The following is a 27,980-nucleotide window of genomic DNA, read 5'->3' as shown; positions in this document are numbered from 1 at the left end:
TTTTTCAAGTTTTGGCAATTGTCCCAATAACGCAATTTATAGAAAAAAGAAAATTTTGGGTCATGCATTGCCTTCAGTTTTTATTTCTCTTTGGCCTCTTTACTTTGGGATATTACCTATTGCTTTGAGAGAAAAGGTCAAGGACTGTGCATAAAATGCACCTCAATTTGAGTTATCTGATGTTTTCAGATTCAGATTGTGAATATTTTATCAGGAACACCACAGAAGTGATGTGTTATTTTCAATGCCTCATGTCAGTTAGCATCATATATCAAGATATCTCATTACTGTTTATACTGTTTATGTTAACGTGGTTTTTTTTGTTGTTGTTGTTTTTTTTTTTTTGACAGAGTCTTGCTCTGTCGCCCAGGCTGGAGTGCAGTGGCGCGATGTTGGCTCACTGCAAGCTCTGTCTCACGGGTTCAAGTCATTCTCCTGCCTCAGCCTCCCGAGTAGCTGGGACTACAGGCGCCCGCCACCATGCCCAGCTAATTTTTGTATTTTTAGTAGAGATGAGGTTTCACCATATTGGCCAGAATGGGATGGTCTCAATCTCCTGACCTCCTGATCCGCCCGCCTCGGACTCCCAAAGTGCTGGGATTACAGACCTGAGCCACTGCGCCCGGCCAACATGATCACTTTTTAAAATTGCTTCTGTCTGGGTTTTCCGATGTCTCGTGAGAAGTTACATTGAGATAATGTAATACTTTTGAATCTTCAAAATTTCACTCACTACTTTTAGTATGCACTATCAGTTTTGCTTGCATTAATTTTGATACTGATAGTTGCCAAATGGTTTTTTCTATATTTATTATTTGGCCCTCTACTGTAAGAAAGCGCTTTACACATACACACACATACAAACACACACGCACACACTCACAGGCACACAAAAATATATTTGAATATATAATGTATATATTATGTGAAATATATTCAAAATATAATTTATTCAAAATGGTATAATAGATTAATTAATTCAAGAGGTTATAGTACTTTATTACCCATATTTAATTTGAGGGTGAATTGCACCATATTTGCTATTGAGCTCCTTCATGTTGGTTTCTATGTCCTTATTGTGTCTCATTTCCTTTTAGTATTTAATATGTTTTTACATTCAGAAACAACAACATTTTCTAGGTTCTACTTGTAATTTTCCTGCCCAGCCTGAAATCAGGCATTTCTCAAAGACTCCTAAGTCCTAGAGAGATCATATTTAGAAACCCTGATCTGGCTCTAGGTATGTGATTGCTATTTGAATGTCATTGCTTCTATGAACCCTCAGAAGACACAACCAGGAATTAAGATCTCCTGGACTGTTTTGTTTTGTTTTAACTTTTATTTTAGGTTTGGGAGTACATATGAGGCGTTTTTTTTTTTTTACATAAGTAAACACATGTCACGAGAATTTGTTGTACATATTATTTCATCACCCAGGTATTAAGCCCACCACCCAATAGTTATATTTTCTGCTCCTCCCCCTCCTCCCACCCTTCACCCTCAAGTAGACCCCAGTGTCTGTTGTTTCCTTCGTTTTCATAAATTCTTATCATTTAGCTCCCACTTACAAATGAGAACATGTGGTATTTGTTTTTTTTCTTCCTGTGTTAGTTTGTTAAAGATAATAGCCTCCAGCTCCATCTATATTCCTGCAAAAGACATTACCTCATTTTTTAATGGCTGCATGGTGTTCCACAGTGTATAGGTATCACATTCTCTTTGTCTAACCTGTCATTGATGGGCATTGCAAATCAATGACATAATTGGACTTTTTAAAATTCTTCAATTATAAATTGGATATTCCTTATGATGTTTCCATTTCTACCACTTTCTCTAGAGAACTTTTACATTTTTATTTCATTTCAATTTTTGTAAATATTTCTGCTTTTCTTGAAAGTTCTTTTATAAATTATCATTTCAATCTTTTCTTCCTTGAACACCTCACCTTCATTCCTGATGTACATTAGATAGAGCAGGGCCTGAATACTCAGGTATATTTCCAAAGGCTTAGAACATGAGTTCTTCAAGAATGATGGCTCATGCCTGAAATTCCAGCACTTTGGGAGGCCGAGGCGGGCGGATCACGGGGCCAGGAGATCAAGACCATCCTGGCTAACATGGGGAAACCCCATCTCTACTAAAAATACAAAAAATTAGCTAGGCTTGGTGGCGGGCACCTGTAGTCCCAGCTACTTGGAAGGCTGAGGCAAGAGAATGGTGTGAACCCGGGAGGCGGAGCTTGCAGTGAGCTGAGATCGCGCCACTGCACTCCAGCCTGGGCAACAGAGCAACACTCCGTCTCAAGAAAAAAAAAAAAAAAAAAAGGAATGATGAAGGATGGATTCTATAAACCCAGGTGTTGTCACACACAGTTAAGTATTTAGTCTACTTAAAGAAAAACATTTAAAAACTTAGCCACTCTTATAGATTGAATAATAGAAATATAAGGTCCCAAACCCCCTGTGAATGTGGCTTTTCTTATTTGGAAATAAGGTCTTTGCAGATGATCAAGTTAAAATGAGTTCATTATAGTGGATCCTAATCTAATGTAATTGTATCCTTATAAAAATGGTAAATTTCAGCATAGAGACAGACACACATACACACCCTACTATGTGAAAGTAAAGGCAGCAATCAAAATGGTATATTTTCATATACGTCCAGGAACAGGAAAGAGTGCCAGGAAACCACTAGAAGCTAGGGAACAAGTGTGGAGCAGATTCTGCCACACAGAACTTGGCCTCAACCCTGCTGGCTACCTAGATCTCAGACTTCTAGCTTCCAGCCTGAAACAATCATTTTCTGTTGTTTTAAGCACTCGGTTGTTGATACTTCATTATATATGCCAAGTAAATTAATGGACCCACATAAGTAGGATGTTATCAAATTTCCACATTATATTCCAAATTTATATAGGTCATAAATATTGTTAATATTTCTCTTTCTACTTAATTTGAGAGGGTGGGGAAAATGTGATATAATTCATTATGTACTTAATGATTCAGATATATAAAATATCCAACATCAATACCAGGCATTACAGGCAAAACAAAGTGCATGATAAACTAAGATATTTAAAAGTAGGACATCATAGGAAAACAGAATATATTGTACTTAGGTAAAAATATCCATCTTAGAATTGAGCAATTTTTATTAAGTAAAGAAGAAATGTTTTAATGACATAATGTAAATGCTTATCTAACTAATGAGAAGAACTTGACAAGCAAAGGGTTTAGAGAGAAGTACAAAATTCCATTATTTTGAAGGTAAGTACTTCTAAATTTATTTTGAAATTGAATTTGGTTTAATTAAATAAAAGTACTCTCTTGGCTCTCTGAGTATACAGGTGGGAATCAATGCAAGTTGTTTATCGTTGGGTTCAACTTATAAAATTTTCATAGTGAGGTTGCTTCCATATTTTAAAAATAAACACTAAAATTAGAAATTGCTGTAGAGTACAAAAAGGAAATAAAATACACTTTAATTCCTTAGAGAATTTTATTCCTATTATAGCATTTTTCTCATTTTAATAAAATATAACACCTTGCATAATTTAAATAAAAAGTTTTATGTTGAAAATAATGAATCTTAAATTCACATACTAAAAACTAACCTTTTAAAATTATTTGATATATCAAAAATCTTAAAGCACCAATACATTTGCTGAAAGACTACCAAATAACAGATTTTGAAAAAGATCTAATAAATGTATTTGCTGAATTATCTCAACATGAATGTTAGTTATTTCACCCTGGTGAAAATAATGCTTAAAAGGTTCTAATAGTTTTATAAGAAAGTTAATCTAAAGTTATTAAGCCATTTTATGCCACTTTTATAGGAATATTATAGTAATGTATAAAGTGGCATACATAAATTATTTCTTAAACTGTCAAGTGGTATTTGAAAATAAGCCATATTATTATTTTAGTTAAACCAAATGACCTCATTAAAATGCTCTCTAAAATGTAATCTATGAACAAGTTTTTCTGATAGTTTCTGGGAACTAAATAATTTGTGGAGTATCAAATACAAGTGCTTCTCAACTTGCAATACGGTTCCATCCCATCATAAGTTGAAAATACCGTAAGTCAAAAATGCATTTAATGCTGGCAACACAGCAGACAGTCCTAGACTTACAGTGGTTTGACTTATAATTGACTGGCTTTAGGGTTATGCAAAAGCAGTATGCATTTAGTAGAAACTGTGCCCCCATTTTTAGTCATAAGAAGCTCAGGGGCTTACAATGAGGGATACATCCCAATAAACCCATTGTCAAGTTAAAAACTATAAGTTGAAACACGGTAATTTGAGGACCAGCTGTACACCATGTTCTTAGGCCTTGCTATGGTCTGAATGTCCCCTCCAAATATTATGTTGAAATTTTGTTGCACTTTTAACAAAATTAAGAGTTGGGACCATTAAGAGGTTGTTAGGCCATAAGTGCTCCACTGTCATAAACAGATGAATGCCATTATTATGGGGGTGGGTTTCTTTTTGTGGTAGTGAATTAGTTTTAAAAGGGCCAGTTTGGTCCTCACTCTTTCTATCTCTCTCTCTCTCTCACCCTCTCACCTTCTGCCACAAATGATGCAACAAGAAGGCCCTCAGCAGATACCAGCCACTTGATCTTGGATTTCTCATCCCCTGGAACCATTAGCCAATATATTTCTGTTCATTAAAAATGTCCCAGTCTCAGGTATTCTGTTATAGCAACACAAAACTGACTGAGACAGGAAATTTGTACTGAGAAGTAAGGCTGCTGCTGTAACAAATACCTGAAAATGTGAAAGCAACTTTGGAATTGAATGATAGGTAAAGGTTGGAAGAATTTGGAGTAGCAGGCCAGCAAAAGACTAGATTGCCAGAAACAAAATGATGAGGAGATTCTGGTGATGGCTCAGAAGAAGAAAGCTGTAGAGAAAGTCTCAAACTTCTTAGATATTACTTAAGTGGTCATGATTAGAATGTTGGTAGATATATGGACAGGAAGGGTCATTCTGATGAGGTCTCAGATGGAAAAGAGAAATCGCCTATTGGAAACTGGAGTAAAATCCATTTTTTTTTTTATGAAGTGGCAAAGAATTTGGCTAAATTGTGTTCATGTCTTAGGGTTTTATGAAAGACAGAATTTAAAAGCCATGAACTACTATGTCTGGCAAAAGAAAAATCTAAGCAACAACGTATTCAGGGTGCAGCATGACTTCTTTTAGGACTTAAAGTAAAATGCAAAAGAAATGTTAAAGATAAAATTTATAATTAAAAGGGAAGCAGAAAGGAAAGATTTAGAAATTTCTTAGCCTGACCATGTAAAGAATGAAAAAGTATGTTTGGGAGAAAAGACTAAGTGTGTAGCCAAGTGACCAGTTGCTAGAGTATAGTATGAATAATATGAAGACATATTGAATTCATCAAGGCAATGGAGAATGACCTGAAAGGCATTTCAGAGATCTTCAAGGTAAGCTAAGGCCTTTAGGGTAAGGTTTCTGACAGGTGCTTGTGGAATCTCAGCCTTCACTGCTACACCACTTCTCTGCTCCCTGCCTTCTGGCACAGTACTCCTCTGCCACTCCAACCTTGGCTTGAACCAGCCCAAGTGCTGCTCAGGCTGCCACTCTAGCAAGTATAATTTATAAATCTTAGAGACATCCACATGGTGATAATTCTGCAGACTTACAGAATGCAAGAGCTATGGAGGCATGGCTTTCTCTACCTAGATTTAAAGGATGTTGTGGATAGCACTGGGGCCCAGCAGAGACTTACTGGAGGGGTGGAGGTGCTACAGAGACTATACTAGGGTAATGCCTAGTGGAGCTATGGAAGCAGGCCTGCCTCCGAGTTCTCACAACTGTGGTGCTACCAGTGTGCAATTCCAGCTTCGGAGAACTCCTACCCAGGACAGCTAGGCTCTGCAAAGGGATGGGGCTGCCTGAAGGCTTGGGGGCCCAACCAAGCCAGAGAATGGGGCTTCTTGAAGACTTGGGAACCCCCACCCCTGCCCCAGCACCTGGAAGGTAGAACATTAAGTCTAGGAAGATTATTCAGGAATTTTAATATTTGCTGTTTTTTTCTCATGATCTGTTGCTTTTTTTTTTTTTTTTTTTTTTTTTGCCTGTTGCTGTTGTTGGAATGAGAATATCTATCCTGTGTCTTTGAAGTTATTAGCTTGTTTAATTTTACAGGCCCATAGCTGAAGGGAGAGTTGCCTCAGGATGTACTGTGCTTTAACTTCATCCGTATCTGATTTAGATGATACTCTGGACTTTGAACGTTTGAGTTGATGCTAGAATGAAATAAGACTTTGGAGGCTATTGTGATGGAATTAAAATATATTGTATTTTAGAAGGACATGAGTTTTGGAGAAGCAGGACAAAATAATACAGTTTGCATGTCACCTCCAAAATTTATATCAAAATTTAATTCCCATTGTAACAGAGTTAAGAGATGGGACTTTTAAGAGGTGATTAAGCATGAGAGCTCCATCCTCATAATGAATTAATGTTGTTATGACAGGAGTGGGTTCACTTTATAAAGGAGTGAATTCAGCCCTTGCTCTCTTTTGCCCTCTCTCGTCCTCTACTGTAAGATAACTTAGCAGGAATGCCCTCTCGCTTGATGCCAGCATTTGATGTTAAACTGTCCAGCCTCCAGAACTATGAGAAAATGAGTATCTGTTCTTTATAAATTACCTAGTCTCAGGTATTCTGTTATAGCAGCACAAAACAGCTAAGACAGGCCTTATGATTCCATGTGTTTTATTCTCTTACTCTCTAATAAGTTCCTCCTTTTTTTTAGCTACTTGTCAAATATCTCTTATTTAATTGGTTTGCAGCTTGTTTTATTTTTTTAAACTTTTCTGATTTCCTCCACTCCTACATCCACAAGCAGAGCAAAGTACTCAATATCCTGAGCTCCTGTTATATTTTGTTTATACCTTATTTGTAATATTTGTGTTGTAACCATCTGCAAACATGTCTTCTTCCATCATAAAGGTAATTTTAGGATAAGGAATTTTATCCAGATTGTTTTCATATTCTTAAAATGTATCATAGTGCTTGTTGCATGAGAGTCTGTAGAAGGATGTTTACTGATAAAATAATAAAGTCATGTTTTTGTTACATATTAGCCAAAGGTCACAGATTGTTATATGTACGTTACTCATCCCCACCAATAAACTATCAGTGTTATAATTCTTCATAGATCATTTGTATGTCTTGGGTTTCCCAGGACAGTCAGGGTTTATATTTATTGTTCTGGCGTTCTGTTTGGCTGAGCTTTTCCCAGATTTATCATTTTTTAATACATAATATTATTAATGGTTATGTTAATATAAGTTAAGTAGTTTGACTTAAATTAGATATACTCCTTTGTATTTATGCATATTTGCATTTCTAGTTTAAGTCAAGGTCTCATTTAGTAGTACATGAGATACAGTGCAGTGAATATTTTCTCGGTTTAACCAGTTGTTACATCTGAAAGATGAGCAACAAAAATGTGTTTCTCCTTCTATCTTCTAGGAACAGCAATCAACACTTCAATTTTAGGAACAACATGCTGATAAAATCAAGGGTGCTCCAGCAAAGACCAATTAAAAGAGTTAACTTTTTCTGGCATGTGCGGTTGGGAAGTATCGGACGGTGTTGCTTCTGCTGGCCACTTGATTTACTACTCTGGTGCAGTCAGATTTACCATGATCTTTCATGGTCAGTGCTTGGTGCTTAGCTGAAAAAGATCTTTTATATATATCTCCACAATTTCTGAGATTTATTCCAAATAGGCTCTAGACATGCACCTTTTAATGTGCTGTTTGGCTGGGGTCATGCCTTCCTCTGGAAGAATTCAGGGGCAAATTTCTATTGAGACCCCATAAACCGACCTTGAATAGTATGTGAAGGAAGAACACATATAAAGTAGAAGTAAAAATACCAACTATACGGAGACCCTGAAGTGTCCTTCTTCATGTTCTATAGATATTTTCTTTTCCTTGTTTAGGTGTGCTTTCAAAATCGTTTTTAGTTTTTTTCACTGAGCTAGTTCTACAGGTCAAATTTTCAGAAGACTTCAAGATCTAATACCACCCTTTTCTTATTAATCACATCTAACTTTTGGCTGTCCTCATTGCCTTCTGGGGTTCCACAGGCATTTTTACTACTGTGGACATTTGGAAAAGAAAAGTATACTTTAATCATGCTCCCTGAAACTTTATAAATATAACACTTTGGCATATTACATCATTTACTATATTGAATGAATATTACTTATTAATAACTTATTAAAATATTAAATAGGGATAATTAGGTGGAAAAGGAGAAATAAAAATACTAAATTTTTAGTTAATATATTATTTTCACCCAAGGGTGGCTGTTTAATACCTGAAAAAAAATTGAGGATGCATATTTTTTATATTGTCTTTACTATTCTTGAGAAAAGCTTGATTGAGAATGATAAACTCAGGAGGATCCTCTACTGAGCCCAAACTCAGTGCCAGACTTCATTTCAAGTTACAGAAAACCAGGGGGTTTACTAAGAAACAATGAGGAAATGCTGCTAGTTTTCTTCTCATAGTTTCCTTTTTATATCTTTTTTTTTGATCTATAGAGAAACATTTGTAGTCCTGCTGCCTGTAAAAGTGATGTTTGAATGTATTCTGCAAACTTGCAAAGCTAGTAACTCATAAAATATTCCTAAAGTTGGCAAGTTTCATAAGATGAAAGGTTCACACAGCTCTAACAAGTAACTAAAAAGGAGACTGGTATGGTAGGCACCGATACAGCAGTTTAAACCTCATGCTGCATACGGGGCTGCAGTTTGAATTCTTATTACCGACCAGGGAAGATAACACACCTACCACGTTTATCCTTCATTGGTGTGTTTAACAGTAATAGACCTTCCTGCAAAATAATTAAAAATACGAACAAAACACAGCTCTATCCTTTCCTCTTTATTTTTTCCTTAAAGGAAGATTTTTTTTTTCTATAAAGAGAATTTTCACATTTATATTTGGCTCTTTTTGCTCTAGCTTGAAAAACAGGTCTCTAGTTTCTGCCAGCACTTGTAACCAAGGAGAATGATTACAACATGCAGGTGTCACTGATTGGTTGGAATTGAAAGCTGCACAGATTCACTTGGAGTCCGGAACCCATCTCTCTATCTTCTAATCTCAGTTGTTCCTGTCAAATGCCAGTAGAGAACAATCACATCTGTTTTGACTGACAGCATAGCTGACAAGGAAGATCATTGTCATATCGTTAGTATTTAGGAAAAGCTGTGAATATATAGTCTTGTGTCGCTTAACAATAGGTATATGCAATCTGAGAAATGCTTTGTTAGGCAATTTTGTTGTTGTGCAAACATTATAGAGTGTACTTACACAAACCTAGATGGTACAGCCTACAATACATCTAAGCTTTAAGATATAGTCTATTGTTCCTAGGCTACAAGCCTGTAGGCAGCTGTAACACAATGGTAAGTATTGATGTATATAAACATATCTAACCATAGAAAAGGTGCAGTAAAAATACAGTGTAATAATCTTATGGGACCATTGTCGTATATGCAGTCCATCACTGACTGAAAAGCCCTTCTATGGTGCATAAGTATAGTATTTTACTTCTGTGGGTGTGTGTATATATATATATATATATATATATATATATTAAACTAATTATAAGCACAATTTAGCAAATTAAATAGATCTACTGTTAAGAATTTGTTTTTATTCATAATTTCCCAAACTACTTTAAAGTAGTATCCTAAACAAGAAGAGGAAGTAAATGAATAAAATATCATATCTAATGAATACACATTAAGATTTATGGCATAAGATTTTTAAAATACTTAAAAATAATTATAATCCTTATAGATAATATATAACAGCCTAACTAAATAGACTGTGTCTTCATATATTGAATATATAGAAGCTCTGTTAATATGTAATTACATAAGCAATCTAAAGTTTTCCATTTCATTTTGAAAATGTACCGGCTGGACTACCATGGCTGGTAGCCATCTCTGTCTTCTAGTCTACACCTTCTGGACTTCTCACTTCACCTAATGGAAACAAGGTTAGATATTGTAATTAAAGACTTAAGATGAGTTTTATGTAAAAAAGGTGGAATACAAATCAGCCAACAAAGTCTCAAAGTAAAGACGTTGTCTTTACATCATACAGTGTCTGTATATGTTTTGTTTTTACTTTTTTTTCTTTTCATGCATTCATGTACTTTCTTTTATTATTATTATTATTATTATACTTTAAGTTTTAGGGTACATGTGCACAACGTGCAGGTTTGTTACATGTGTATACATGTGCCATGTTGGTGTGCTGCACCCATTAACTCGTCATTTAGCATTAGGTATAGCTCCTAATGCTATCTCTCCCCCCGCCCCCCACCCCACAACAGTCCCCGGTGTGTGATGTTCCCCTTCCTGTGTCCATGTGTTCTCATTGTTCAATTCCGACCTATGAGTGAGAACATGCGGTGTTTGGTTTTTTGTCCTTGCGATAGTTTGCTGAGAATGATGGTTTCCAGCTTCATCCATGTCCCTACAAAGGACATGAACTCATCATTTTTTGTGGCTGCACAGTATTCCATGGTGTATATGTGCCACATTTTCTTAATCCAGTCTATCATTGTTGGACATTTGGGTTGGTTCCAAGTCTTTGCTATTGTGAATAGTGCCGCAATAAACATATGTGTGCTTGTGTCTTTATAGCAGCATGATTTATAATCCTTTGGGTATATACCCAGTAATGGGATGGCTGGGTCAAATGGTATTTCTAGTTCTAGATCCTTGAGGAATCGCCACACTGACTTCCACAATGGTTGAACTAGTTTACTTCTGTATATGTTTTAAATTAAAAAACAACTTTTAATATATGGCTACATTTTTTGCTGCTGTATGGTTTCCCGATTTAACCTAATTTTTCAATTGACTAATCAAATAATTGTCTCAATCAAGTAAGGTAAAGAGGCTTCTTGTATAGAAGTATTATATATTCAGCATAAAATAAAGATAATTTTTAATATAGCGTAGTAATGGCATTGAAAATTATATTTTGATCTTAGAATATTTTAAATGTGTCTTCAGTTTCTTTAATTTAGAAATGCTCTAACTTAGAAACAAAACACATAGAAAATTACAAGTGCAAATAGAAAGAAGGCAAAAAAGACTGACCTTATATTTGCCAAATTTTTAGAGGTATATTAAAACCTCTACCTGACATTGCCGATTGCCTTGATTAATACCATCCTCCTCAGAATTTGATGTGAAAAAATGATTCTACTATTAAAGACTGATGCTGTTGTTTTGCAGGTCTTTCCATGATAAATAATCAAGCAATATCCCTATAAGGAATTATCTTAATTTCATACTATTTTCTTTTTACAGTTATACTTTACTGTGCAACATTTTATTAATATTTGTTAATAGATACAAGTGAGAAAGTAAAAATGGAGGCCCTGACATTCAGGACCTGGACTGGGACTCTCAGCTAAGTCTTTAAGTCTCCTGTTGAACATAAACTATTTCACAGAACCCTAAAATAAAATACGACCATTCAATGATCATGAAGGACAATGACAAAAACAACAACAATCCTTAATTTTATCTGAGCATAAACAAAACAGGAACGTTGTCCAGGTCACAACGTACCAGATACAAGTGACTGTTGTTTCTTTAGCAGTTACTTTATCCTCAATTACATTAGCCTCACTCTAGTATGTCATCCATATAGATAAGATTTGGTGACATACCTAATCATAAAATTGCTCCCACTTCCTGGTAACAGACAATCTAGGGCAGTCTTGCTTCCTTAATTTCTTCCCCAAATAACCAAATCCCAAATGATACAATAGATTCTTTTAATACTCTCTTACTGAGATAACTACACATTTCCCCATTGTGTGAAGTATTTATTGCTGTAAACAAGAATAAACTCAGGGGTGTTCCTGGTGGTCTTTGGTTATAGGATATGGACACAAGAAACAGAAAATAGATTCTAAGTGTTTAAAGACTTTATTGTGATGGGGAGAGGTATTAGCTAAAGTCGTGGAAGAATATATTGCAGGAAGATAAAGATAATAGAAATCAAAGATCAAATTTTCTCTCCTTCTAGAATTTTATGCAGCTTCACACTAAAGAGTGTTGTAACTTATTGATTAAATTATCCAATTCAGTGAAAGTATGCTGAATAGAAGCAGGAAAGCTGTTTCTGTATGCTCAGTTTAAATTACAATTAAGTTTCCAGCTGGAGATCCACAAAATATAGTAGAACCCTCACAGGGATGGTATTTGCCTTGTTCTATTTTAGGATTGCATAGCAATATCACCTTATAGTAACAGCTGTTTGTAGCAATGGGATTGGTATGAATTTTTCTTCTACTGCCTGGCAAATTGAAAAGCTATAAAATATTTTCAGTTCATTTCAGGTTCAGGTATCCCTAGGAGCAACTGTCTTCATTCAATCAGAAAGGAAGGTACTAAGATTGCAAAACAGAGATTAAGTAACTGAATGCAAACTGCTGTTGGTTGAAAACTCCAACTGGGACTTTATTGCCAAGCACCAGACATTAGAAGATCAGTGGCTAAATTAGCCAGAGTAAACATCCTGAGGTACAAAACTAGTGCCAGCTCACTGAGCTATCAAAAAGATAAGTGGGTTGACAGAGGGGCTGAAGAAAGACGTAAGTAAATATGGATAAATTCAGTACCTGTTCATATAATGATGGACATGGTTTGAAAAAGAAATATGTCAGTCATAAATTCAGTTATAAATATGCAGAACGAAATTTTGGAAGTTTTATGCTCTTGTTAGGAAAAAATAGCTATATTAGGATTAATATTACATATTTAATTTGAGTCTCAATATAAGAACCCCATGAAAGTTGTTAAAATAATGAAAGTAATGCTGATTTAATAAGTAGACATTGAAAACTTACATCCTCGGTGGCATTATTTATTAAAACAAGCACATAGAAAACATATTTTCCTTCTCTTTCCCCTACTGTACTTTTTAAATCTTAAATTCTCAGTTTAAAAAAATGTGTTATTATAATATGTATTCTAAAATTATAAAAATTATAATTTTATACTTAATGACTTTTTTCAAACAGAAAACATATAGCCAGGATTCAGATAAAAAGTCAATGTTACCATCATCCTAGTTCTTGTCTAGTAACTATTTTCATAGCTACAATCAAATTACATTCTTTATAGAAATGGTATCCTCTGCCAAAACTGAGATGAGTAACAATAATTTTTATTATTATTTGTAGTAGTAGTAGTAGTGTAGCATGTAATGTCTTAGCTCCCTGACATGTTTGAATAGAAAGCTCATAAAATAACTGAAATTTCAAGCATTTGAATTCTAATCTTTTAAAAACTGTTTTTAGGTGAGTTTTTTCCCCAAAATTATAGGCCGTCATAATAAGTTTGAACTTTATCTATAACAATAGAAAGCCATTAAAGAAATTTTTGCCCTAGAAGGGCATTAGTGCACTTTTGTTTTGGAAAAATAAGACATTGGGAGATGTAGATGATGAGTTATTAAGAAGAAAATAGGGTTGCCGTACAGAAAACCAGTTTAGAAGCTAAGGAATTAATCCGTTAAATAAATTACAAAATTTAAGGATGTCTCAATAAGTTTGAATGTAATGGAAAGTATTCAGCAATAAATGAAAATAATAATCCTATTTAAATGACTAATTTAATATGAAGATTTAATAGAGAAGAGTTATAGTCTCAAGTTATTGTTTGGTGGATGTTCATATTATTAATGGCAAAAAAAATAAGTAATAGGTCAGAGCTAAAGGCTTATATATTTGGATAGTTCCCAGTCAGGTTGATTTTATACCAAAATAACTTTTATGAAAAAGAGAAAGTAGTAACAATGCTATAGATTATTTAATCTCTTGCCAAATAAATACTGAAAATCACAAAAATACTGTTTTTCATTTGATTATTAAATAGGCATATTCAACTTAATATTTCCAAACTGAGATCCCGATTCTCCCTCAAACCAACCCTTTCTTAATGTTCCCACTCAGTTATTGGTCACGTAAATTGATGGGGTAAGGATTTACCACAATACTACCAGTTGTTCAGATAAAAAAATTTTGATATAATCTTTAACTTGACTCTTTCTCATAACCCATATCTGTTTCATCTATAAATCCTTTTTGCTGAAACTTTAATATACACCCAGGATTCCACGTTCTCACCCAACCCTTGCTACTATACTGCTTTAAGTCATCATCCCAGCTCCTCTGGATTATCAAAATGACCTCATAACTTGCCTTCCTACTTCTGCCCTTGATGCACTTTCATTTTATTTGCAATATGGTAACAAAGGTGATTCTGTTAAAACATTTCATATTATGTCACTTCTCAGTTTGGAACCTTCTATTTTTTCTTATCACATTTAGAATTGAAGCCAAATTTCTTGCTTAAAATGAAAAGGACTACATTATATTCTTCTGTGCTCATTTCTCTTTTATTCTTTCATTACAGTCACACAGGCATGATTACTGCTTCTCAAACAAAGCTGGCATGCCCTCACCACAGGACCTTTGAACTTGATTTTTTTTTCCTGCATGGAAGTTTTTTTTATTATTATTTTATAGAAAAATAGAAACGTATTTCTCACAGTTCTGGAGGCTGAGAATTCCAAGATCTAGGTGCTGGCGGTTGGTGTCTGATGAGGGCTTTCTTGCAGTGTCCTCACACAGTGGAAGGTGGAAGGCAGAACAGCAAAAAGGGAATGAATTCCTTCCAGCAGCTTCCTTTATAAATCTGCCAGGAGTACTTAAAAACAAACAAACAAACAACAAAAACCACAGTTAGTTCTCTCAGTTCTTTTAGGTCTTTACAGTTATCTGCTAATCCTTCCTTGCTCACTTATATAACATTGCACCATTACTTAACCATTTCACTTCCTCCTTCCTCACTTTATTTTTCCCCCCATAGGATTTAATAGTATCTGACCCATTTTGTATACTTTATTTTTATTTTCATACACACACACACACACACACACACACACACGCTAATATTAGTAAGCAAGGATTATTGTCTCTTGTCACAACTGCATCTCTAACATCTAAATATATTTAGTGTATATACATTTAAGGTATAGATATTTAAAATTAAGTAAACAATAAAATGTGGCAATTTTGTTAAAAATGTATTGCCTATACTTAGTGAATATTAATCACTTTGAACAGATTTGGAGCTAACTTTAGTAAATCTTAAGAATATGAAATATTAATATTAATATCACTGAACTTTAAGTAATTGCTGTAAGGACTTACAAGCATACACACATGCAGTGTACAAATGTTAAGTCCCTGGCTTTGATACTGTACTATAGTTATATAAAATGTAATCATTGGAGAAAATTAGGCAAAGAGTATGCAGGATGAATCCATACTTATTTCAAAGTGAAAAGTTTAAAAAGTAATTACGTTAGGCAGCTCTAAATTTTACTTGATAGGTTACCCTTAATTAGTTTGTATTTATCGGAGAAATGCTTTGTTTTCCTGGTTTGCTTAATTCTTAGTTAAAAGATAACAAACAATTTTATTGCAGAGGAAATTTCCTAACATTCTTTCACTCTCCTTTGATTTTTATTTAAACTAAAACCAGCATGACAGTCCCATCGAAAAATTCCTCATGACAAAAATCTCTTATCAGGAAAATATGTTTGAGACACATACACATTGCAAGCTATTGAAGGGGCTGCTTCTCATAAAACATGCACGTTTTACTTAAGTACTTCAAAGGTACTTTATGTTTGTACACTTTAAACATTTTGATTGCTGAGTCATTTAAATCTTTCAAAATGTTAAGTAATTATTTCAAATATTTTTATATTGGCTAAAACCAATTATGTTCTATACTGTAATACAATAACTTAGTTGTTTCTTGCGTATCTAGGACTAAATATTTTTAGATGACTTTTAATTCTTTTTACCAGACTTGCCTGTATTTTTTTCTTTTACTCGCTTTAATTTTCTTTTATTATGTTCACATTCTCTCTTCTTTTTTCCTCCACTGTTTCCAATGATTATTAGCCACAGAAGGAACACTTTGTAACTTCCCTGACTAAACAATGTCTCTTACTGCTTTCTCTTTAAGGAGGTGAATGCTTATTTTATCTGCATCAAAATTATATGAACTGGAATGACATTTATTTGTCATGTATCTCCTGTAAACTGAGACAGTTCCTCAATTTTTCTTTGTCTTTCCTTATTTTGAAATTATTTTTGAGAAGTGAAGGTCAGTTATTTTGTAGACTGTCCCTCAATCTGGATTTATATGGTATTTTTTCATGATTAGATTTACTTTATACATTTTTAGTGAGAATGCTCTGGAAGTGATTTTTTTTCTTTTGTTCTCAGTAAATGAAATCAAAAGGAATATAAAACTGATTTTTCTCAGTATTAGTGATGCTAAATGTCATGTTCTTAAGTTGGGGTCTACTAGGTTTCTCCATTATAAAGTTATGAATTTTAACTTTTGGATTTATAAGAAAAAAGAAATGTAATTTGAAACTGCTAGAAAAGTTTTATGCTCATCAAATGTTTACCAACAGTTGTTATTAGCAACCATTGAGTATTTTCTAATTCCACTTGTATATTTCCATATCTATATGGATATAAACATAGCTATCTTCCTATCATAAGGAAGAGCTCTCTCTTTTTCCTTACCTATTTCTTTGTTGTGTATATCAGTTTGGATTCATGAATTATTATTTTATTCAGTGTGTTAAAAGCAATTACTCTATTTCAATATGCAGATTTTCTCTGTCCATAGTGACGTGTCTATTTATGTCTACTGAAACTTGGGAACAAAAGTCAGAGGTTTTGGTATTTCAGGGAAGTAATGCTGTGTATATTATATATCCCTTGAAACATGTGAGTGGCCACATATTTTGACAGTGAAATATATGGATATTCAAAATAATGTGATTATAAAGACTATATATAGCATCCTAGTCAACTCAAATCAGATTTAACCATTAAATGAATGACATTTTGGTTCTCAAAGATACAGGAATTTAGAATTCTGAATAAGGCATTGTGAACCTCTGCCTGGTTCTCCTTCTATTTTAAATAGTGTATTATTTTATATTTATAAAATGCATGCCATCTTTATATTGTATACTGTTTAGGCTAACTGTAAAATCTAGAGCTTAAATATGATTATGAGGCCGTCTTAGGAGTTACAGAAATTACATTAATCTTGGATTATATATTAATTAAAACTGCATACAGAGTTAAAAAGCATTCAGGAAAAATTTTTAATAAATTTTAAAGTCTAAGTTAATATCTATGGAAACCAAGGAATATTAATTTATATTTATGGATGTTTGCTTCAAATATAAAAGTTTTCTATAGATTTATGTGCTATCTAGTAAGTTGTGCCACAGTACAGTATGAATACCATCTTGGAGATTTTGTTCTTTATATAAAGAATATATAAACTTGTAAAAAATTACATACCAGCTGACTAAAAATATGCAAGGTGGTTCAGGTAGGAATGAAAGGCAAATCTGATAATTTTATATTAAAAATGTACTCTAAGAAATTATCTTTCTCAAGAAAATTTTACAGCCATATAAGTAATCATAAAGCAAGGTATACTGGGACATATGCTTGGTTACCTGAAATTAATTGCAGGACCCAATAAGTAGGCTACTCTCTAGTTAAAAGAAAAAACTTGATAAGTTTCTTTCTCTCCATTGCCCTGCTTTTGAGTGAGGTGACAGGCTACTGGATGAAAACACTGCAACCAGAGGAATGGAAAAGTTGTGTTGCCAGGGAAACCTCTTCCAGGAGTTGTGTGGTCCTCATGTAGCTCTCCTTTTTTTCCTTAGAGCAGTAGTTCCTTCATGGTACAAGAAAAAGATCAAGACTAACATGTGGTCATAAAACAGGAATGTATTTTATATAAAATATCAGTACCCTACATCAATCTATTACTATTTTATGGTCTCTAATAACATGTAAAATAACTTATTAAAAGGAAAAATTAGATCCTTCATCTTTGTGTATATTATTTAATTTCATTTTTGCCCTCAAGGCTTCCATTAAATGTGTCATATCTTAGATGCATAAAGTTTAAATTGGTATAGAGCTATTATGATTTCTACCTTTTCTGTTTTTAGTGGCCTACTGTGTCAATGCATTATCTATAATAGTTCCTCATACATTAGTTTTAATTTATTCCTGGAAAAAAAGAACACCTACATGGTTTGTCTAAAAGCATTTTTCCCTGGGATTAAAAGGATTGCCATTTTTACATGCTGGTCTGAAATGAAAATGAATAAAAATGAGAGCTATTTTCATTTTCCAAACATGGCCTTTGAAGTTTTCAAAGTGAACCTTGATAGAGAATAAGGCCAGATAAAAATGTTACTACAGCTCTGGCCTCAGGAAGAAAAAAATCAAAACAGAAATTTCCCATGGTGATTCCCTTTCCAGAGAACTGGTCATTAAACCATCATGCTGTTTGACATTCTTTACAGAAGTATGGCATTGCTTCGACTGGAGTTTAATTTGAGGAATTACCTTTTCTTATTTTTTAATACTGTAACTTTAAAAGGAATAAAATAAAGACATTCTGCCCATCACAATGAGTGCCCTCTGTACACAGGAAAACACCATTTCCTCTTAAATCCCAAAGGAATAAATCTAGATTTGAAACCACCAGGGAGCTGTATACTTGAATGGCAATGTTTTGGCCCTGACAGATTTGTTTTTACTAAATTGCAATTGAGCATTTACCACCAGTTTACCTTCTGGACATCCAAAAACATCATAAGAACTCGCTAGCTTTCCTTTTGTGTAGATGTTACTGAGAACATCAGTCAATGTATGGAATAGCTTCCTCTTTACAGTATCCCCAAGGAGAAATTCCTCTCAAGCCTCACTATCAGCAAAAGCTATATATCTTTTAAACAACTGGCTCCCATCCCTCCTCACTTCCCTAATATTTTAGACACTGTGTTTCTAAATTTCATCCTGATTGCTTTGACCATTAGGAAGTTGAGAGAAAACATTTTGGTACATCTCTGCACCTACTCAGGACTTTATGGTAGGCATTTCTATGAGCTAGTCTTAACCCTTACCCTTACTTTCTATTTACTTTCCCATAATTTACCTTCTTCCATTGCTCAAGTGTTTTTTTTTTAATATTGTAGTCATTTTAAACGTAAAATAAATAAAAACATTACGTAGGTATATAAAAGGATGTTTTGGCTTTTGTATGTAACCAAAATTCAAAACGCTTTCTTTATAATTAGTGACTGCTTAATATAATACTAATTGGATTAAATATATTTTTCTATTACACATTGGAGGTGTGTGGTAGTGATGGGGAACTATTTAATTCCTGACTCTAGACTCTTGTTTAGTTTTGTCTACTTCTTAATCTTCTTACTCTTTAATGAGTGTCTTAATCTCAGTAGTTTCACATTCTTCTCAAGCAATGCTATTCACTGTTCCTACAAGTACTTCTAAATTTTTTATTGTATAGTTTAACTTGAGATTTCAAATAATAAACTGCCAAAAAATTAATTACAGTATTCAAACTAATTGGATATGGTAATCAGCGGGTCTCTCAGAGGTGTTTTATCTTGATGTCTAGGGGCATAAGCAGTATACTATTGGTGTTAACACAGAACCACTTCTGGGATGTATTTCTATCAAATGTTATTTCAACACTTAGAGAAATCTCCAAATAATAGTTTGATTAGTTTCAGATATAAAATAAGAACAAGTAAAGAAAACTGAGGCATTGAGGAGTGGCTGACATTTATTGAATATTTACTATGTACTAGCCACTAGGTTTTCATATTTGGCTTTAAAAAAAAGACTTAGCTTTGGAAGGGCAACGATATATTGACATATCTCTGTAATGTGCCTTCCTTCAACAGACATATAAATTATCTGTGAGATAATAGTAAGATAGGTAGCTGTAAAGTGGCACTTTTAGAAAAGACCTAAAGCCAAGAGCATGCAATGCTCTTATTTATTCTTACGACTTTTAAGACTTCTGGAAAGCTCAAAGTTTTGCTTTATGTCCAATTCAATTATTTTACCTCAGATACCTAAGTTTCCTGCTATTATTCATAACCTCCACCCTTTTATTTTTATTTCTATTTTGTCATTTTTAAAACTTGGATCTGTATTAATCATTAAGTCTAGGAGAGAGATAAAGTAGTAATGTTTGTGGGTAAAGAATAACTCAGCAAATAGGAAGACGATATTCTGTTTGCAATTCTAGTTCTTTTTTTTTTTTTTTTTTACTTCAAATGTTAAGGCTATGCCTTGACTACTACATTTTTCTCTGTCTTCTATCTTCCAAGACAGTCTGTAATATTTATGAATAAATCTATGGCTGAAAATTGTGCATTCCTCTTCAGAATGGAAGAGGTCTAATAGATTTTAAACTAGCCAGTTTAATAAGAGACAAACTGGTATGCTGAACACTGAAAAGCAGCTTCATACATGAATGAAATCTTTATTGCCAAAAGATAAAATAATTTGATGTTAATACTGTGAAATGCTGAATAAAAAACTAAAGAATAACAATATATTATTTATTTATCTTTTGTTTGATTTCATTTTGGAGAGGGCTTAATGTGACCGTTGAGTATGTACATCAAGAAATTACATAAATGCAAATCCAAGGCTCTGAAATATTCTGTTGGCATTGTTAACCTCTAATTGGTTATGCCATTAAATTAGTTGTAAAGCATTATAGTACATGACTGGTCAGCCATACTGTATATAGTTGAGTCCTCCTCTAAATTTATATTGTTATATATTTCATAGTCAAACTTTTAGCCATTTAATTAAAAGGTATATGTAATACTTATAGAATTGATGAGCTGTATGATCTTTTCTGTGTGTAATTTTAATATTCCCCAATTGGCCTAGCTCAGAAGCATATGTGTGCCACGAATAAATATTTAGGTGAATAAGATATATGATTAAAAGTCAAGATTGAAAACTAGACTTTTTGAAAATAAGATTACCATTTTTTTTTTTTCTAAAAAGGAAACTTCTTTACAGCATGGATGTTACAGTTGAATTTTTGGGAGGCTATTATATCAGTTATCATCTTAATGCTACTAGAAGATAATCATATACAATAACTTGTGATAAGGATTTTTTATCGTCTCTTTGAGTCAGACACTAAATTATAGTATTAGAATCCAAGACATGCTCTTATGTTTTATGAATGTAGTAATATTGAGAGACTATTTCTAAATACAGAATATTTCAAATTATGTAGGAAAACTCTTAAAGGATTAAAATTTCCCAATAATACGTCTTATCTGACATATTCTGGGAAATTTCTAGCTCCTGTAGAATTTTACCAAATAGCATTTTATATAAATATATGAAACCCCTACTTTATGCTAAAATTCTCTTGACTTACAACTGGAGAATATGCCAGCTACCACATTCCAATACTGTAATAGAAGAAGGCAGGCTGTCTAGGCAATTTGCGCATCTGGTGCTGTAAAACACGGTGGGCTGACATAGCAATGAAAGTCTGTCTTCTTACTCCCTCTTCTTTACAGTGGGATTAAGTGCATGAGATATTCATATATACTTTGAGGTGCTTTAAGTTGTGAAGCAGGTAATATTCTCATAGCTTCATTTTCTTCAATGTGACTCTCATTGCATGAATCACTGTTAGTGAGACTGTATATTCACTGAATTTAAAAAAAACTATAAAGGTAAAATACTCTGTCAAATACAGCAAAGAAGAAAGTGGGAGGGAACTGATATTTGGCTGCTTGTCTACTATGTACAAACACATTAATAGGAAATGTATACGCACTTGAAACTTAAGTATTATACCTGATGAATTTGATATATTTTCATATTCTAAAAATAAAGAAACAGACTCAGAAAGAATAGCTCCCAATAGGATATATGGCTATAAAATGGCAGATCCAACATTCAAAGAACCAATATTAAAACCCCAAATCCCATTTGTTTCCACTGCACTCAAACTTGTCTGCTGATAATCATCTAGAGCTGTCACTGAAATCAATATCCCAGGTCCTCCCCTTTGAGATTATATTATAGTTGCCCAGGTACTCCCCAGGAATCTGGATTGTAACAAGGACCTCATATAATTCTTAAAGTCAAGTATTTTTGAAAACACTGCTGCGCAGCTTACTACTTTCTCTGCAGTTGAAATAATGTCTTTCTTGTATCTAAGAAACCCACAATTCTAAGTGACTCTTTGGACCTACAGCTTTGTTATATTTATGCTATTTTTATACTACATGTTCTTCTAAATTCTTTTTAATCTTTTAAAAATTCAAAGAAATTACCTGACAACGTGATAGAAGGCCAGGATTGTAATAACAATACCTAACAAAATGTTTAGGGAGTTTTAATTTTTTAAATGTTTTTCCTAAGGCACAATCCCTACTAGATCCAAGGCACTCCATGCAGATGGGCACATTTGCTTACACCTGGATTGGTCCCAAAAGCATTATCTGTTGGAAGACCTTATTGTTTTAATTGCAAACTTATATCTGGCTTTGTGGAATCCAGGCAGCAATGTTAAATTACGTTTTTCAGTAGCTTCGAGGCTCTATCTGTAATTAGTGGCTTCTGTTCTTTATTACACTGATCAGTAATGCAGCTCTATTCATCACCGCAGTCTCAGTTAATTATCCTTGCTAATGATTTTCATGGTGTAAAGAATCTTCAGGACCCATTTGTAAAGATATTTTTGCATTGAAATTATTGGATAGTATGACACCATAGTGAGCTGATAAACTGTTGGAGGGATGTTACCATGGGAGATGGTTACTTTCATTCTATTGTATCTGCTTTGATTGGGGAGAAGTTACAGAAGAGGGGATGCGATGTAATTTTGCATTTACGAGTTTATAATACTACAGGTGTGCAAAGAGGTGGGAAGCAGTCAACCAGAACACAAAGAGAAAAATTTCCTCTGCATGCCTGAGACATTGGTAATACTGTTGGTGGCTGCTCCATGTAGTATTGAAATTAAATAAGATTAAATGAAACTGCTACTTCATCGTGTGTTTACATTTTAAAATATCTTATGTGGAGAAAATAATTTGAATTTATGAAAAATTGTGTGACACAGTGATTTGTGTATTCCTTTTGGATTGTTAGCAGGAATTTTAGGATAAGTTGCTGATCTCTGGTAGGTATGACATGTTAATATTAGATTACTTTTCAAAACTTATATTATTGTAAACCTTAAAAATACATAATTTTTAAAAAAGGTCCAAAGTTTTTAGCTTTAGAAACCATATTGAAATTAGTGTTAATTAAAAACAATTTTCATAAGATGATTTATATAAATTTTAAAGAAAAAGTCTTCAATTATTTCTGATGTCATTTTTATGCAAATCATATCAGACATATATCAAATGATCTTCCACCTCCTTTAAAAAATACTGATAATGAGAAATGATTTTTTGAAAATAAAAGAACAAAATATTATAATACGTGATTGAATAAGAAATGTCACTGAGAGAATTACATCTATCAAATTTAGGTAAATTTTTATTGTTTACTTTGGTGACAAAAATAACTCGTAAACTTTTTTTTAAAAGTTTTTGTCTTCATACTTTTATTCTTACTTTTCCTCACTCAAGTTGTTTTCTTTTTATATAATCTAAGCTAATTTTACAATTGGATTCAGCACATAAATGATGGACAGTAAAGCCTGTGAAATAAGATGTTAGAACTGATATTTGTTGCCAGATTCCAAACAAAAATAGTCAATTACAATACCTTTTTGTGACCATGAGAAAGGAAATTACATTTAATGATGAACTATTCAAAATTATGTGTATACATAGATTAATAATGTCTATGAGAGTCAATACAAAATAATTAAAATTTTTTTAAATTAGCAGTTAATTTAGTGTCAGCTATTAAAATGTATGGCAGTATCAAAACTAAATATAATTTAAAAAGTTTAAAAAGTTCTTGACTACTAAATCATCTTCACAAATTTTAATGTATTTATTTATTTACTTTTTTTTTGATGATTGTCATCTGGAAACAGCATCCTGAATCACTGTGAGAAAAATACGTAATAGATCATGATTCATTAAGGCCCAAATTTCGATTGATCATTAAATTTCTGACTGCTAGAAATTCCCAAAGCACAGGGACTGGCTTTTCTTTTTCTTTTTCTTTTTCTTTTTTTTTTTTTTTTTGAGACGGAGTCTCGCTCTGTCGCCCAGGCTGGAGTGCAGTGGCGCGATCTCGGCTCACTGCAAGCTCCGCCTCCCGGGTTCACGCCATTCTCCTGCCTCAGCCTCCCGAGTAGCTGGGACTACAGGCGCCCGCTACCACGCCCGGCTAATTTTTTGTATTTTTAGTAGAGACGGGGTTTCACCGTGTTAGCCAGGATGGTCTCGATCTCCTGACCTCGTGATCCGCCCGCCTCGGCCTCCCAAAGTGCTGGGATTACAGGCGTGAGCCACCGCGCCGGGCCGGGGACTGGCTTTTCAAGATTGTAAGATGTATTTTGATCCATGGGAATAAGAAGATATCATTAAACTATTCAATAATACCTCAGCTAAGAGAATTACCCCATCAAATGTATAAGATGTTTTATTTTTAAAAATCTGTCTCTATATCTTTCCATCTACCTATCATCTATTCTCTCTTTCATCTCTCTATTATCTTTCACAGCTATCATCTATACATTGACATCATCAGACTTTCTGTGGCTTCTGGGTATGAAAAGGAACAAAATTTTGTGTCATACTCTCTGGAAACAAGAGGGTAGAAAAAGACAGGTGTAAGTTCCAGATGTAAGCTGCCTCCACCCAATTCCACCCTGCTCACCAACAAAACCTTTTGGACAATGAACATTGAGGATTGGTGTCATAAAAAGTATCACTGATATCTCCACAATATCTCAGCCTTACTGACCACTTGTAACATAATGATGTCCTATGTTAGAAAAGGTCATATAGAACTATGTTCATATGGTAATGTCCTGGCCAAGACAACCATATACGTATACATGAACTATCCAGGACATGATGACTTTGGACAAATTACTTAAACTCTGAGATTAATTGTCATCAAATGTAAATTGGGTAGAATAACACACAACTCATAGGGTTTTATAAAGATGAACTGAACACAACCAGATAAACATTGTAGGACAAGAAAATGACAAAGGATTGTTAATTCGTATCTCCATGTTTTTAATACCTAGTCCACATATTTTTCTTATTTTTTCTTACTACCCCTGATTTTTTTCTTTCATTTAATTCTTTGTAAATTAAGGACATCAGTCATATACTAAATACAATGCATTTTTTAATTATATCATTCATCTTTGGCTTTTGTTTATTATAGAGTATTCCTTAGGGGATTTTAAAATGTGTAAACATATGAAGTAACATATATTGTTTTTGGTTTCGGCTCTGCTTCATAAACGCTCCTGCTTAATCTAATATTATAAGAAGAGAGGTGTTACAGCATCAATGTATTTTATAGTCATGAGGCACTACAAGTGGGGGTAGGAAGATTTGTTAAGATAAAATTGCTCTAGGCTTCACCTGAGAAGATTAGGCCTAGGCTAGGCGCAGTGGCTCATGCCTGTAATCCCAGCCCTTTGGGAGGCCGAGGCAGGTGGATCATTTGAGGTGAGGAGCTCGAGACCAGCCTGGCCAACATGGCGAAACCCCATCTCTACTAAAAATATAAAAATTAGCCAAGCGTGGTGGCGCATGCCTGCAGTCCCAGCTACCCAGGAGGCTGAGGCAGGAGAATTGCTTGAACCTGGGAGGTGGAGGCTGCAGTGAGCCAAGATTGTGCCACTGCACTCCAGCCTGGGCAACAGAGTGAGACACCATCTCAAAAAAAAAAAAAAAAAAAAAGAAGAAGATTAGGCCTGATGTGGGGCAATAGTGATGATGATGAAGAAGAGAGCAAAGCCTAGAAAACATATATTCAAACAAAACTGGTACACCTGTATGCTTATGTTATAGTCCAGAAAAAAGTGAACAAACTGAATAACTAATTGCTTTTTGGCCTCAATAAATATTTAACCTCACTGGACTTCAGTTTTTTATCTATAATATAAAAATATTAAACTCAATTGTCGTTAAAAGCTATGCCATGTCTGAAATTTTATTATTTGAAAAAAAGTCTCTGGAAACTCAAAGGCATGAATGCTCTGTTTGTTAAGAGGAAAAACATATGAACAAATAAGTGGACAAAATAGGCACAAATACAAAATACAAAATAGGCACAAATAAGTAAAATGGAAAAGTACTTAATTGAAAACTCAGTTCTCTAGAATACAGATAAAATTATAACGAAAAGAAAATAAGCCTGAGAAGCCAAATTATACGTTATAATATATACTGTATATCATCCCAGTGAATAGCAAATAACTCGTGGGCAAAATAAAGCATTTCTTGTAAGTAAAAAGCTTTTTATCCCAGCTGTATCTGTGAACAAATTGAAATGAAAAATACACTGTTTGGGTTTTCTAATTGGTGAAAGTATCCTCATCATATGTTGCTCAGGAGCTAGTTTCTCCAGGAAAATACAGGTGTTCTGAAAGTTTTAAAATTAGGGCTTCTAAGTAAATAAGAGAGCCATCTTTCATTCGGCAAACAGTGAAGACAGTATGTCAAGGAGATTCAGATTTATTCCTCTCTCTAAATACTCAGATTTATTCATCTATCCATAATCCATTATTCTATACTCTAAAGATTGTTTCTCTTCAATAGCTATATGAGAATGAGATGCTAAATTAACCCAGCTTTTTTATATGCTGTACCTTAGCATTCAAATCATGCATATATGAATGATTTTAGAAGTTTCTTCATAGATATGCATAGAAGAGGAAATGAGATATTTTCTAAAAATAAAATTAGCCTATCAAGGCCTTCATAAAATTAGAAAGACTTCCTTGTGTTTCGTACTGTGATTAAGAGTACAGATAACAAGTTGGAAAAGTGAAAGCTAAAATTTATCCTGTGCTTCTTATGTGCAGGACATTATGCTGAGTATTTTACAAGCGTTTTTCCATTTAACTCTCACATCAACTCAACAAAATATTAGATAAGATTATTAGCACCATTTTACAGATGGGGGACTATAGGTATTATGGAGCAAATAATTGAACTACAGAGTAACAACTATATAAATTCAGAGATGAAAGACAACTCTCAATAATATGATTAGGAATAAAGCAAAACCAAGGAACTTTATACAGTGGTGATGCTTTTATTCTATTTTATTTTACTTTTTCAAAAATGCTTCCCTTTAGCGCAACTCTATAAACTTACGTTAATCTTGAAGTAAACCTGGTGAAAAACAACAATAATCTATGTTAATATCTGACACTCAAATTGCTCCACTTTTGAAACATCCATTTGATTGTGATTGAATATGTATTTTCTTCCTGGTTTAGACTTGGGAGGGTGTATGTGTCCAGGAATTTATCCATTTCTTCTAGATTTTCCAGTTTATTTGCATAGAGGTGTTTATATTATTCTCTGATGGTAGTTTGTATTTCTGTAGGATCAGTGGTGATAGCCCCTTTATTATATTTTATTGTGTCTATTTGATTCTCTCTCTTTCCTTCCTTATTAATCTGGCTAATGGTCTATTTATTTTGTTAATCTTTTCAAAAAATTAGCTCCTGGGTTCATTGATTTTTGAAGCGTTTTTCATGTCTCTGTCTCCTTTAGCTCTGGTCTGATCTTAGTTATTTCTTCTCTTATGCTACCTTTTGAATTTGTTTGCTCTTGCCTCTCTAGTTCTTCTAACTGCGATGTTAGGATGTCGATTTTAGATCTTTCCCCCTTTCTCCTGCGGGCATTTAGTGCTATAAATGTCCCCCTAAACATTGCTTTACCTCTGTCCCAAAGATTCTGGTATGTTGTGTCTTTGCTTTCATTGGTTTCAAAGAACATCTTTATTTCT

At 33.7% G+C, this 27,980-nt stretch overlaps 1 long non-coding RNA gene across 2 annotated transcripts in view; it reads right to left on the bottom strand.

Annotated features, from left to right (window-relative positions):
- Nucleotides 1-27,980, bottom strand: part of LOC134807998 (uncharacterized) — a 129,143-nt gene that overhangs the window by 63,301 nt on the left and 37,862 nt on the right. The window contains exons 4-5 of one of the 2 annotated variants that reach the window (XR_010149823.1): nt 17,663-17,886; nt 14,645-14,802 (exon numbers count right to left, since the gene is read on the bottom strand). This is a non-coding gene — a long non-coding RNA (uncharacterized LOC134807998). The remainder of the gene's footprint in view (nt 1-14,644; nt 14,803-17,662; nt 17,887-27,980) is intronic. The other variant, XR_010149824.1, reaches the window with a different exon arrangement.

This window comes from Pan troglodytes, chromosome 13, assembly GCF_028858775.2.
Source record: "Pan troglodytes isolate AG18354 chromosome 13, NHGRI_mPanTro3-v2.0_pri, whole genome shotgun sequence".
Classification (NCBI taxonomy): Eukaryota; Metazoa; Chordata; class Mammalia; order Primates; family Hominidae; genus Pan; species Pan troglodytes.
Note: the sequence above shows the minus strand (reverse complement) of the source record. Positions and strands in the feature narration are given on the sequence as shown.